The sequence below is a fragment of the Rhinolophus ferrumequinum genome, chromosome 6 (assembly GCF_004115265.2).
Source record: "Rhinolophus ferrumequinum isolate MPI-CBG mRhiFer1 chromosome 6, mRhiFer1_v1.p, whole genome shotgun sequence".
Lineage (NCBI taxonomy): Eukaryota > Metazoa > Chordata > Mammalia > Chiroptera > Rhinolophidae > Rhinolophus > Rhinolophus ferrumequinum.
This window is the reverse complement of record NC_046289.1, coordinates 100,203,714-100,218,159: the sequence shown is the minus strand read 5'-3', so window position 1 is coordinate 100,218,159 and position 14,446 is coordinate 100,203,714. Positions and strand designations below refer to the sequence as shown.

Here is a 14,446-nt window from a genome sequence, read left to right as displayed (position 1 = left end):
TGACTGAGTTTTAATCCACAGTCTGCCATGGGTCTGGGGGCTACAAACAGAGGACAAAGGCAAATGTTGAAAGAAGTTCCTGTGGGGAACTGAGGAAGAGCTGGCACAGGAGCGAGGTGACAGGTGGAGGGAGGATGGAGGGGGCCGGGAAAGGTAAAGGGGTGCAGACACCAAGGTGAGGGTGAGTGCTGTCGCCGTCGGGGTCATTATCACGATGGGCACAGACGGCCTCACAGATCCTCGGCCCTCATGGGTGAGCCTTTCACAGGTGCCAACACACTCGGTTCTCATCAGGCCCTACGAGGGGGACACTGTCATCGTCTATGTTTTCAGGATGAGGAAACTGAGGCACAGAGTGGTGAATACCTTGCCTTGTAAGGAATGGGGCTGCATTTGAAACCCAGGCAGCCTGGCTCCAGCACTCATCGTAAGAGTCCCTGATGAAACTGGATTGCTCAGGTTAGAAAAGAACGACAGGCCCCTTGATGCCACCAGTGGAAATTTTGATGTTGGTGAAAAACATCCCCTTTCTGTCACTTACTAGCTCTGTGACCTTGAGAAAGTTACTTCACTCTCAGAGCCTGGTTCCTTACCTGTAAAACATACCTCACATGGTGGTAGAGATTACAGAGTGTGTGGGGGGGAGGGGCTGGCAAGGGCCTGGCACAGTATTTGGTGGAAAACAGAAATTCCAAAAAAGCAGAGCCCCACCAAGGAGCCACAGCACAGACACACAAGTTGCCAGGACTTCTTGCCCCCGTGTACAACTCTCCCTGCCAAGTGGGCACCCACGTGTACCCGCATGCATTTCCTTCCCTAGTCCTAACCCCAACTCAGGATGGTGGTGACATCAGCCACACTGTCCCCCAGCCAAACACCCAGGCTTTACTCCAGGCTCCTCTTTCCCCTCTCGCACCCTCACATCCCATTACCACGGACGGCAATTCCTGAGTATTTCTCCAACTCACCTTCTCCCTGATTCTCCCCCACCTCCCCCGGCACAAAGTCTCCGCTGCTTCCTGGTCTCTGGCTTGCATTCCCCTGACACACACACACACCTACCCTCTGCACAGTGGTAATCAGACAACCTCTTCCAGTCACAAATCTGACCTCATCTCCACTCTGCTTCAGATCTTTTCAGGAAGCCTGGCCAAGCAAGATGTGAAACAGAAGCCTCAAGAAGTCTGACAGATTTGACTGAATAAAGATCTAAAGTTTCTACATGGCCAAAGACACCATAAACAAAGTTAAAAAGACAAACAGCAAACTAGGGAAAATATTTGCAACATACATGACAGACAGAATTTCTAAATTCCTAATAGTTCCTTTGTCTCAGTAAGAAAAGGGCAAAAAGGAAAGAATGGGAAAGGATATGAGTAGTCCATTCACAGAGTAGGAAATACAAATGGCCGATAACTGCATGAAGCGATGCTCAGCCTTGCTGGGGAGAAGGAAAGTGAGGGTAGACGCCACAGCAAGATGTCTTCCTGGACTGGCAGAGACTTAAAAGTGTGACAATGTTCAATGCAGAGGATGGTGTGGGGAGATGCCACCGCAGACACCACGGCGGCAGCCTAAAATGGCCCAGCCTCTTGGAAGAGCAATGTGGCACTGCCTCCCAAAGTTTAATCATCACACCCTGCACCCTGGCAACCCCACATCTAGAAATCTGTCCCACAGAAAGGCTTACACGTGTCAGCAAGATATATATATACAGGGATGTTCACGGAAGCATTATTTGCAAGAGTGAAAAATGGAGGACAACCTAAATATCCATCAACCCAGGACTAGTTACTATGTCCAAACAATGGCATATTAGGCAATGATTAAAAACACACAGTAGATCTGTGTGCCGTGACACTGACAGATGCCCCAATACACTGCTGAGTGAAAAATGGAAGTGGTGGGGTAATGTGCATAATGTGATTCCATTTCTTTTAAAAAATAAACTACAATAAATACGAGATGTGATCAAACAATACAGTGAATGTTTAAATAAAACAATTTATTACGGTAAAAAACACACTGCCATTAATCCCCCTCAAAATACTCCCCCTCGCTTTGAAAACAACTTATCCCATTGTTCTTGCCACTTTCTGAAGCAGTTCTGGAAATCCTCTTTCGTAAGTGTCTTTAGTTGTGCTGTCGTGGCTGCCTCGATGTCTTGAATCATTTTTACTTTGGGGAAGAGCTAGAGGTCCCACGGGGCCAGATCAGGTGAATAATGGCACAACATGTTTTTATTTGACAGAAATTGCCCTACCAGAAGCGATGTGTGACACAGAGCGTTGTCACGATGGAGGATGATTTATGGCACACTTTAAAACACACCTTCTTTCAACCATAGCTCACACCGATGGCACCGAAGAAGTTGAAACTTGTCACACACTGTTACTAAGGTTCAACGCGCCGTTTCCCGTATTGAAGATCCCTGCTTTTCCATTGGATGGCACTTGGCAGCAGGATTCACCGTATTTTGTGATCACAACGAAAGGCTCCGTGTCACACATCACTCCTGGTACAGCAATTTCTGTCAAATAAAAACATTAAGCTGTGTCCTCATCCACCTTATTCACCGGATCTGGCACCGTGTGACTTCTGGCTCTTCCCCAAAGTCAAAATGATTCAGGACATTGAGGCCACAACAGCGCAGCTAAAGACACTCAGGAAAGAGGACTTCCAGAACTGCTTCAGAAAGTGGCAAGGGTGATGGGATAAGTGTGTTTGAAGCGAGGGGGAGTATTTTGAGGGGGATTAATGGCAATGTGCCTTTTACCATAATACATTTTTAAAATTTAAGCATTCAATGTATTTTTTTTTTATCACACCTCATATGCTTACAAAGGCAAAGGAAAAGTTCTGTAAGGAGGTACATCAGATCAACAACAGTGGGACCTCGGCAGAATGAGATTTAAGGGCAAGGAGGGAACTTTCCTACTTAACAGGACACACTTCTATGTATATTGTTTCAATGTTTTCTCATGAGCAAATATGGCTTTTACGGTAAAAAAAAAATAGCTCATTCCATGGCCCCTCACAGACTCCTCAGTGTGGCACCCAAGGTGCCTCCGGACGAGCTCTGTGCCACTAGCCTGTGGTCCTCCTCGTCCCACTCTTACCCTACGTTAGCCGTGCCCAGCTCCCTTGCCTGCCCCCCAGGCTGCCTCTGGGCCTCTGCCCACATGGTTCCCTCTTCCCAGAACGTCCCTTCATGCCTTCTGTGCCGCACGTTTCAAGTCATTGCGCGTGTGTCCCCACCTTCTGGAAAGTGTCCGTGAGCACTCTCCCACACACTGCCTTCAGGCCCCGCCCATAACAGTGGTGACAGCACACATTCCCGGGAGCTCACGCGTGTCCATGGTGGGGCTGTGCTGTGTGCTTTACATTGTACTGACTCATCAGTCCTCACAGCAACCCTAGGAAGGTTTGTCATCACCTCATTTAACAGATGAGGAAACTGAGGCACGGAGAGGCCACAGAACTTGCAGAGCATACGTGGAATCAGGTGAGTGCCCATGCAGCCCTCCGCCAGCGCTCAGTACACGGGGCTGGATTCCCCAGTACGTGTACCTGCTGGGCTCCAAGACTGGACTGTGAGTCCCAAGGGTGGGGTTCGCCTTGTCCCTGCCTTCAGAAACTAGGCAGGTGGGGAGCGTGCACAGGGAGCTCTACTTGGGCCAGAAGCCAGCCTTCACCTCCACCCAGCCAAGGTTAGGGTAAGCGGTTGGTCTCCTCAAGGGTCTGGCTCGAGGGTGACTGTGGGGCCAGCTGACCCAGGACTACGGAGGAAAGTGATGGGTTGGTAGAGATGCAGCCCCTCCCAAGGCAAGGACCCCAGCAATCTCCTGCACACCTACTGTGTGCTAGGCTCTGGGGGTAAGTGGCCAGGAAGTCAGAGACCAGGAGAGGACCCTGCCCTTCACCCAGCCGCAGAGTCAGACAGGAGCACAGGCACCTAAGAGGGGGGCAGGCAAAGAGCTGCATGACGGTGCTCAGGGGACAGCCCGGCTTCCAGCAGGGTGAGGGCAGACAGGGGGTCTCCATGAAGGAAGTGGCATTCGGGCCAGCCTAGAAGGGTGAGAGGATCTGGGCAGACAGAATGGAGAGGGCAGCTCCAGGGAGCTGGAACAAGTGTGGTTCGTGCTGGGAGGAGTCAGGGGCTTTGGCAGCAGCACAAGGCAAGCAGGGAAGCAGCAGTGGGGGAGGGGTGCTGGGGGCCCTGGGAGAGGGAACTGCCCACAGGCAAGGCAGGGACAATCCAAGCCTGGGGCTGGGGCCTAGCATCGCATCAGCTTGTGTGGTGCTCGGCCTTGCAGTTCGCTGTGTGACTATGTCCTAGTCCCTGACCTCGGTTCCCTCGCTTGTAGAAAATAATGCACCTTCCCAGAGTGTTGAGAGGATTGAATGAGGCATTGTTTGCAGCCCCTGGAACCCAGGGAGGGTAGATGAACATACCTGGGGGCACGGCCCGAGGAGACAGGGGTAGCTTCCTGAGGGCATGTGCCAGTGTAGTGTGAACCTGTGTGCACATGCCCCGACCCCCACCCCGCCAGGCCTCCCTTGGAGGGTAAGTATTCAAACACAACCCTTGTGTTTAAAGTGCAAATTCAAGGGGCCAGCCTGGTGGCTCAGGTAGTTGGAGTTTCGTGCTCCTAACACCCACGCCCCCATGGGCCAGGGAGCTGCGCCCTCTACGGCTAAGATTGTCAACAACGGCTCTCCCTGGAGCTGGGCTGCCCTGAGCTGCAGTGGAGGCGGAGCAGCCTGTGGCCAGCGTGAGTGGCCAGCAGCCTGTGAGAGCTGCTGTGAGTAGGCAAACGACTGCCTCAGCCGGGGGAGCGCAAGGCTCATGATACCAGCATGGGCCAGGGAGCTGTGTCCTACACCACCAGACTGACAAACAACGGCTGGCACCGGAGTGGGGGGAGGAAGCAGAAGAAGGGGGGGAAAGCGCAAATTCAAAATAATGTGACTTTAGACTCTTCACCTTAAAGAGATATTAGAGGTAGAGCCTCATGGAGAGGTCCCTGCCTTTCTCAGGGCCTCAATTGGTGGTTTCTCTAGGCCTGGTTATTGAAGAAGGGCTGGGCCATGGAAGGAGAGAAATGGAGCGGGTGAGTGGAAATCCAGAGGGCTGGGATCCAGAGAGGGGAGGAGCAGGGATGAAGGAAGCAGAAGACCCTCCTTCCTGGGGCTCGTGCCCTGTTCAGCCGGGCCGACTCCCCCACTCCAAGTTGGGGGCGGAAGACACACACGCCAGACTGACTGGCCCCAAGCTCCAGCCCCGCTCAGTGCCCAGGCTGTATTCACCCGGGTAGAAGAGGATCCCCACCTCCCAGGGCAAGCTCACTGGCAGGAACAGCAGTGTGCTGACCTGGAGGCAGCAGACCTGGGCACACACCCCACCAGGAGGCTACAGGTGAGTAGCACCAGCAAGTCCTTACATCTCTGTTTCCTCGTCTGTGAAATGGAGAAAATGCCTTTCTTGCGAGGTAACATTTCAGCCTAGTGCCTGGCACACGACCAACCCTCCCCCTCCTTTGGTTCCCCAGGAGCTGAGGGTAGCCTGGGGGAGTCATGGCCAGTTCTTGGGGGAGAATCACTCACCCTAGGCCCCCACCCCTCCATGGGTGCCATCGACCTCACCTCTCCCCTCACTGAGACCCTGCCAGCCAGCCCCCTCCCCCTCCCACCTGCCGCCAGAGGAAAGCTCTAAGTGCAGATCTGCAGCCCCCAACCCTCTGGGCAGCCCTCCACTCTGATCACTCACTTGTCACCTCCCCCACCAGCCCTGTGGGCAGGGACAATGTCTGATTCATCTTGTCCATTCCAGAGTGTGGGGCTCCATTCCAGAGTCCTGCCCACAGGCTGCAGAGCTAGCAGCAGTCCTCTTCCACCCCGCACCTGTTTCTCTGTTCATATATCCATGACAACGCTAGGCTCAGTGTGGGGTTGGGGTCAGCGCTCAACGAAGGAAGTCTGCTGCCAGCCCTTAATCATGAAGGGCTCAGGACTCTCCCCCGCCTTACCCATTGCTTAGAAAACAACATATCCTGCCCCTGGGGTGCCAGGGCCTGTCTTTGGGATTCCCCACTATGGCAAGACCCATCCTGTGCTCCACTCCAGACAGCTATGCTTTGCCCCGGCCACTGCCTGACGCCAGCAGAGGTGGCTCATGGTGGGAAGTACATCCGTGCAGCCCTAACCGGCCTTCAGAAACACAGCAAGAACGGTCAGCCTTCTGCTATGGAGGCATTCCCCAGCCACGGACAAGTGGTCGGTGGGTTCCCTCAGGTTTCCTGATTACCCACCCCATGGCCCCCATTCCATTGGCCCAGCTAATCCAGTGCCAGCAGAGGTACAGCCAGGTCTAGCTGAACATGCAGGTGAAGGCGTGGGCTATGCCATCCAAATACCTCCTCCTGTCACAGTGCCTGAACGCTTTCCTTAGTGCTCCGTGCTCTAAGCCACCCTTGCCGACCCTCCTCTGAAACCTCCATCCTGGGCCGAGCCCAGGCCTTGCACTTGCAGGCCTCGCACTTCAGAAATGGGGGCTGAACCAGAGGTTGGCCTGAGTGGGCATCGGAGCTGGGCTCGCTTCTGAGAATGGCAGTGCCAGGGCAGAAAGCTGCACCACCCACCCAGCCAAGCCCCCCACTGGCTCCGCCTACTACTCTCAAAGCAGAAGGTCAAGTTGGTTTGCTGGCAAGACACATGGTTCTCATTTTAATTAATTAAAGAAAAATCTAATCACTGCATTAAACTTCTCATTACTCCACTTGAATACCCGTTAAGTAAATTTAATTATCAGAGGATTGGGTTTCCCAGCCTCTTTCATTAGCTTCTGATAAGATGGGAGGGGGAGGGAAGAGACGGGCAGCAGAACGACGCCATTGCCAGCCGCGAAGGGCAGGGTGGGCACTGTGCTAGAGCCACCATGGCCAGGCTTCGGTGCCTCCCTGGGGGCAGACGTGGCCTGATCCTGGGGAGACCCCCCCAGCGGCCCCTAGGACACAGAAGGCCTAGCATTTGGCTGCAGTTGGCACTGAATGCTTCATTTATGACTCTTGGTTATTTATTTATACCCCACCTCCTTCTAAAAGAGTTTGAGGCTGCTGAGAACAATACAAGCTGAAAAACAAGAGAAGAAACAGGAACAAAGGAAAAATAAGAGAGAGGAAAAGCAAAGCAGAGGCAAGGCCACTGCACACCTGCCAGAGCGCCCTGAGCTCTTCTCAGAAATGGCCCACAAACCAACTATGAGCTTCCTAGCAGCCAAGGCAAAGATGCAATCTTTGGCACTGATGCGATCAATAACCAATAGCGTATTCATGAGGAAATGCACACTGGACCTTGGTCCTTCCATCTGTAAAAAGGATGGAGCTAGAGGATGGACTAAAGAGATAACCATCGGCTGGAGCAGCCAGCAAAGGCTTTCTGGAGAAGGAGACCTAAACCGTGGGGCAGTCTGTCTCCACTGATCCCAGTGGGGGCACCTTCTTCCTGCAGCAAGACCCCATGCTTCCTGTGGGAAACGCCCTCCCTTCATTATTGGTCACACAGTTGGGGACTGAGAGACCCTGACTCCCAGCCCATCTGTGTTTGCAAGCCCTGTGGACACAGTTAAGGATCAAGGTGATGCAAATCTTGCCAATAGGATATAAGAGATCAACTCCAGGAGATTTTATTTGTTCTGTCAAGAAAGCAGATTTTATCCTTCTCCATCCCCAGATTTAAACCTGGAAGAATGTTGTCCCAGAAATTGCTGGCAGACATCTTGTGACCACATCCTGTGAAATGCGTCTAGGAGTAAAGCCATCACCAAAGAGGAGCAATGGAAGGACACAAACAGAAACCAGATCCTGGTCACACTGTTTGAACCACTGGATCAAGCCCTGCCTGAAGCCCATCCTACCTCTAGACACTTCAGTTACATGAGGTGATCGTTTCATTTTATTCAAATAGATTTTTTGCTACTTGCAACCAAAGGAACCATGACAGATAGTGTTCAGAAAGGTATCTTTCCTGCTCCAGGGAACAAAACGGCTCAGGTATGCCCAGGAACCAGGGAATGGGTAGGGTGGGTGCCACCTACCGTGACTGCTGCTGTGCCCTGTTGAGTCCTGAGGCTTGAGTCCCCTTGGACCAGACCTGAGTGAGGACGAGCTGGTCCAGGGGCTGGATCAGGCCAGAGCCCTGGGATGCGGGCGGCAGGCGGTGTGGCCCCACAGGTTCAGGGCAGCCAGGACCTGGCCATGGGATTCCTGGAAAACAGGAGAAACAAAAGTGAGCAGTACGATTCATCTGGGGACAGAGAGGCATCTGGGCATGGGGCAGGGCAGACGGTGGCCACGCCTTGACAAAGGAGAGACCAGTCAGTCAAGTTCGTCTTTACTTCGCGGAGAACCTTCAGGTGTACAAAAGCATCTGCAGGAGGCCTGCCCTTAAAGAAAAGGGAGGGCTGGGGGCAGGTGCAGCTGGAATCCGTGTGCTCCTGCCAGAGCGTGAGTTTGGAGGTGGGGAGGCAGGGGTAGCGTCAGCCTCCAGCATGTGGACAGCTTCTCCCAGCTCTTCTCCCAGCAAGTGCCCAGAGGTAGGCCAAGCCCGAGGCCGCCAGTGGGGCAGGCTGAGCGAGGCCGCCATCTGCTTTGATCTCTAGTCTAGACTCCTAAAGGAATCCTAGAGAGGGTAACACCTGATCCAAGAGAATGGCTGGTGGTGTCTCAGGCATGGGCAGAGAGCAGTGGAGACCCTCTGAGTGCCCGTCGAGGAGGCAGGAGACCACCTACTCTTCCTGCAAGCCAGCTCCCTTGGGCACCGTCCCTGACTGGGGGCCAGCCCGTGCAGGGCCCACACTCTTCGCCAGCTTCTCTCTGAGGCCAAGCTGGGACCTTTAGGGAGAGAAATGGATGTGGCTATTTCAGACTCAGGACACTTTCAGAGTCCTGGCCCCTGGAAAGTCGCTGTGCCCCTTGAGGCCCCTAAGGAGTTCTCTGCGCTAAGGGCCGCGCGCCTTGCTCTCGGCTCCATAAGGCCTGACGACAAAGCCCCCGAATCGCAGCATAGTAAGTCTGGCTGTCTCTCTAGAACTGTCTCTAGACCAGCACAACCCACTGGAGCTTTCTGCAGCTGGAAATGTCCTACGCCTGTGCTGCCCAATGTGGTAACCACTAGCCACACTGGGAGTGTGACCAAGACACTGACTTTCTGCTTTATTCATGTATATTCCAATGAAAACAGCCACATGTGGCTGGTCGACAGCACACCTCTTGCCTATCCCCTGGCCACAGTACATGGAGAAAACTGAGGTCCAGAGAGGGGAAGGAATTTGCCCAAGGTCGCGAGCAAGAGCATGGTGAAGGCAAAACCAGAACCTCGTTCCTCCACCATCTAGTCCCAACTCTCCACAGCACCCACTGCACTTCCCATGGTGGCCTACTGTTCTCCCATGATGCTCAGCACTGTCATGCTAGATGCCTTGTTTTCTCCATCATGCTTAGCACTGTCACCAGGGTGTCTTGCTGCCCCTCTACCCATGCTGCTGCTCCTGGAGCAGGCTATCAGCCCGCCTCTGAAGGGACCTCCTTCTCCCAGGTGCTGGCCTGTCTCTCAGACCCCTGGCAAAGCAGCCTCGATGAATGTCCCTGAGGTCGCCTGAGGAAATCATCCGTCAGAGGGGAAGTGCTCCGGCACAGAGCTGTTCATTGCAGGGTTATTTATAATAGCAAGACGTTCGAAGCTGCCTTCACATACCACAATAGAGATGACAAAGTGCATCATGACAACTCTGCTCGATGGAATATTACACAGCCATTTAAAACGATAAACACAGAGCTAGGCAGCACACATAGCAATGTTTACCTGTCAAAACTGAGCCAGAAAACTAAGGAAAATGGATGCGGTGGGAGCTGGGTTGCCGTGGTATACAGGGCTCCGTGTACACTGAGCCCACTCACATCCGTCACCCCTGGACATACCGCAACATTGTGGGGTCCAGATTATGTGGCCATTCTATAGGTGGAGGGGCTGAGACTCAGAGGCCACACCCCTACCCCTGGTTACATGGGGAGCAAAGGCAGAGTCAGGGCTTGAGCTCCTGATTGCTGGCTCCAAGGATAGATTCCACAGCTGGCTCTTTGTGCCAGGATGGTGGCATTGTGGGTGCCCTTTCCTTTCTAGTTATTTATTCATCTTATTTAATGAACACACACTAAGGGCTAGGCACCTTTCTAAGTGCTTAATAAATGCTGACTCATGCACTCTGCATAAGAACCGTTAAGAGGGAGCAATTATTAGACTCGTTTTTTTGGATAAGGAAACTGAGGCACAGAGAGATAAGTACCTTGCCTAAGGTTCAGGGTCACTTCTCTGTCCCACACATTCTGCAAGGTTCTAGTGTTGTCCTCACAGGAAAAGGGCAAGGGGCAGTGTGTGTGTGAGTGTGTGTGTGAGTGTGTGTGTGTGTGTGTGTGAGTGTGTGTGTGTGAGTGTGTGTGTGTGTGTGTGTGTTTTCCCTTTTTAATTTCCATGGAAATCCTTTTTGTAGCAATTGAAAGAAAAAAAGTTGAAGAAATAAAATAAATGTGTCAAAGTTTTTTAGAAAACAAAAACAAGCACACACAAAAATAAAAATGTATCAAATTGAAGCGACAGATGCATCTAAGACACCTGGAATGTGACCGCTTGCTCCTCCCTGCAGCCAGGCTCCCATCTCCAGGCTTTTCTGATAATTTCCTGCCCCGGACCAGTCCCCCTGCCTGGGTGAGAGCCTCACCTCAGAGGGCAGGGGGGCGGCTGTGTGTGGAGGTGGGCTTCAGGAAACACCCCATGTCCCTCGGCACAGCGCAGCAGGCCAGCTGCCTGCGTGCTCTTGCCACTGGCAAGGGCTGACGTCAAGAGGCCATGGCATCCAGGCCTCTGCCTCTAGCCCCAGGCAGCCCATTCCACAGGTGGAGCGACTGAGGCCCAAAAGCTAAAAGACCTCTCCAGAGGTCACACTGCTACTGAACAGGGAAACGTGTGTGTGCACACATGCATGTGCGTGCACCTGACCCACACGTACATGTGTGTGTCTCCCATGCATGCTGTGCTTCAGGCCCAGGCACCCCCAAACCTATCATTAAAAAGCAGGTGATGGGGGTGGCGGTTAGCTCAGTTGGTTAGAGCGTGGTGCTAGTAACACCAAGGTTGCCGGTTCGATCCTCATATGGGCCACTGTGAGCTGCACCCTCCTTAAAAAAAAAAAAAAGGCAGGTGATTTTCCAGCTCATGCGAGCACGCACACGTGCACAAACATGACTTTATTAACTGCCACTATATATATCCACGATTGTATTATCTGCTATTTCTCCTTTCCGTGTTTCTGTGTTATTTTTCATCTGTCACCAAATACTTATTGAGCACTTACTATATGCCAGGTGTATCGCAGGTTCTGGGGATTCCATGGGGTACAAGACAGACCACTTTGATGCTCTTACGGGGACAGGGCTGCAGATGGTCAGCAAGTGAATAAACAAGATAGTTCCGAAACGTGGTACGTGCAGTTAGGATCATCAAGCCTGGTGCTGTGAGACAGAGCACGCAGGCTGGGGCTCGGGGTTACCCCAGCTGGGGATCAGGAAGGCCTTCTGAGAGGGCACATCTGAATTGATACCTACTGCAGAGGCCACACCTAGAGCAGGAGGAGCAGACCGAGCACAGGCGGGAAGGAGCCCAGGTTTCTGAGCAGCAGCTGGCAGGCCGGGTGCCTAGAATAGGTGGGCAGAAATGGGGGCAACTGCGGGAAACGAGGCTGCAGAGGGAGGCTGGGCCCTGGGGGCGGAGGGAAAGGTTTTGGATTTCATCCCAACTGCAATGAAAAGTTGGGGCGGGGGGCGGTTAACAGGGATGGGCTATGATGTGTTCTTCACTGTGAAGTTCCCAGGGCTGCTGAGTGGAGCCCGCATGCAACGGGAGCAGGCGTGGGAACAAGGGACGAGCGTGTGGCTGTCTCAGGACAAGGAGACCAGGCTCAGCCAGGGGGCAGCAGGGACTGGCCAGATTCAGCGTGAGCTGTCGCAGAAGCCATGGCAGGTAGCTGATGAGCTGGATGTGAGGGAGGGGTAAGAAAAAGACATCAAGGATGACTCCCAGATCTTCTGCCCCAGACATACACTGCTTTTTACCACAGACGCCCCCAAATCAAACGTAACTGCTAAAAGCATCACATCAGACGAGCCACCCATGAAGACTGTCACACACACCTCCAATTAGTCTCACATCCCCCGGGGAGCATCTTTCTCCCCAAGCCCCTGCTCTGTTCCCTGGCCCAGTGGGTGGTGTGTGCGGAGGGGCAGACATGGGGTACCACCCTCAGGCTGACAGGAGACGAGACTGTCCAAAAGCCAGGTCCGGGCAGGATGGGAGCGGGCGGAGGGGCTGGCTCGGAGCAGGGCCCCAGCATGTGCGGCTGGAGAGCGTGCTGGCTGAACCTGTGACAAGCTATAGGAGGAAGCGTGGGGGCTGGGTGGGGACAGCATCTGGGAAAGCGTGAGTGTGAGGGGAGGAACATCCAGGCGTGAGTGACCCCGGCTCTGCCCCGTGCTGGCAGGGACTTTAGGTGAGTTATTTCACTTCTCAAGGCTTCTTTCCCTCATCTGTAGGGTGGCGAGCACAACCCTCCCCCACAGCTGCGATGAAGAATCAATGAAATATGTCAAGAACCGGTACTCATTCACATCCTCCCCCTTTTGTTTTAAAGAGGGCTGTAAAAGCCAATTTGGGCTTAGACTAGTGAGTTTCACGTCCATTCTAATAGGAATTCTGTAAGTGCTGCACAGAACACCAGGAAAGACCACGGCGCGTCACAGGAGCTCATAGCCAAGTCTTGCCAGGCAGCAACCCGTCCTCCCCTGGCTGCTCGACTCCAGCAAGGTCCTCAGCACATCCTTGTGATGAGACGGACAGCTGGGCTGGGTGGCCCAGTGGTGAGCTAATAAGCAGCGGGCGTGTCAGACTGGCCCCCAGGGTGGATTCTCACTGGTGTCGGCAGGGCTGCTCCTTGGTCCTGCCCACAACAAATTTTTGGCAGAGACTAGGATGGAATCTTGAAGGTAGGTCCAGCCGGGGGAGGGAGTTGGGGGAGGGTTGATTAGGGAGGCAGGGGACCCTGTACAAAGCCCTCCACTTGCCCCAGAAATGGGCCAAAGTGGACAAGAGAGAGTTAGTAGAACGTGGGTGAGTCCTGAGGTAGTTCCCAGAGCCAGCTGCTCAGAGTGGCGAGGGAGCCTGTGTCTGGGTGAGCCAGCTACTCCAGCTCTGCAGATGGTGCAGCAGCTCCTCACAGCCATGCGCAGTCATTGCTGTTTCTGTCCAGAGGTCTTTGATGAAGTGAGGTGTGCTTACAGGAGCCTTGTCAGAAAGAGGTGGGCCTGGAACGCATGTCCCCTGGGGACTTCAGGTCCCTGACAGAGACACTTGGAATTTATGGGCCCAGAGAGCACAGCTAGGCCCAGTGAGAAAAGATCTCAGGGAGACAAATCTCTGTTCAGCATTGGGAGTAGTGAGTTCCCTGTCTCTGGGGGTGTGCAAGCAGAGGTCTGGGGACCATGTATGTTGGGTTGAGGTTTGCACTAAATGGGAAAGGAGGTTGCTTTCAGCTGTGAGTTTCTTTAATTTTATCAACATATGAATCAGGGCTAGATTGTGTAGATCAAAGCAGGCACAACAAAGCACGAAGGGGAGGCAAAGTAATGCCAGAGTGATAGTTATTATCATTACTACGGTATAGATCACAGCACACTCCCATCTATTCTCTAACTGGATCTTCTGCCCAACCCATGAGGCAGATAGGGCAGACTGAAACCCCATTTACCAGATGAGGAAACTGAGGCCTGGAGACAGAATGGGACCAGCCCAAGGTCCCACAGCACATCAGCCTCAGATTCTCTCTATGGCCCCAGACCTAGGGACCTTCACCTCCTGTACCTGGGGGTGCAGTCCCAGCCTAGAGGGTTTCTCCTCCCAGGTTACACAGACCCGGCTCCTCCACTCTGTCTCCTTCCCCTGGTAGTCTTGCCACATTCCCTCAAGTGGACTCCTTTACAGCAGACACTAAGCTACACCCAGGAAGTGAACTCAAGGAGAAGGGCCCCTCCCGCTCAGTCTCATTCTTCCCCTCACACCTCCACCCACAGGCAGCTGTGACCAGCGGGATCCAAAGCCCACCTTGCCAAGCACCCCTCCTGACCACCTTCCCTTTCCTGGCCAGAGGAGCACAGAGAGCGTCTGGGCAGGAGACGTGAGAGCGGCAGGAGGTGGTGTCTCCTCAGGGGAGACTGGCCACTGAGGCAGAGCAGAATGCTCTTGTGAGCTGAGTGGCAGCACCTCACTTTACAGGTGAAGGCTCGGAGAGATTAAGGAACTTGCCCAAATTCAAAATGTTAAATCGAACAGAAAGAGCTTGTAA

General features: G+C 53.5%; 1 protein-coding gene across 6 annotated transcripts in view; it reads right to left on the bottom strand.

Annotated features, from left to right (window-relative positions):
• The window catches only part of LINGO1 (leucine rich repeat and Ig domain containing 1), a 185,674-nt gene that overhangs the window by 64,021 nt on the left and 107,207 nt on the right, over positions 1 to 14,446 (bottom strand). For all 6 annotated transcript variants that reach the window (XM_033108722.1, XM_033108719.1, XM_033108725.1 and 3 more), the window contains one exon: positions 8,096 to 8,264. The gene's annotated coding sequence lies outside the window, so the exon portion shown is untranslated. The remainder of the gene's footprint in view (positions 1 to 8,095; positions 8,265 to 14,446) is intronic.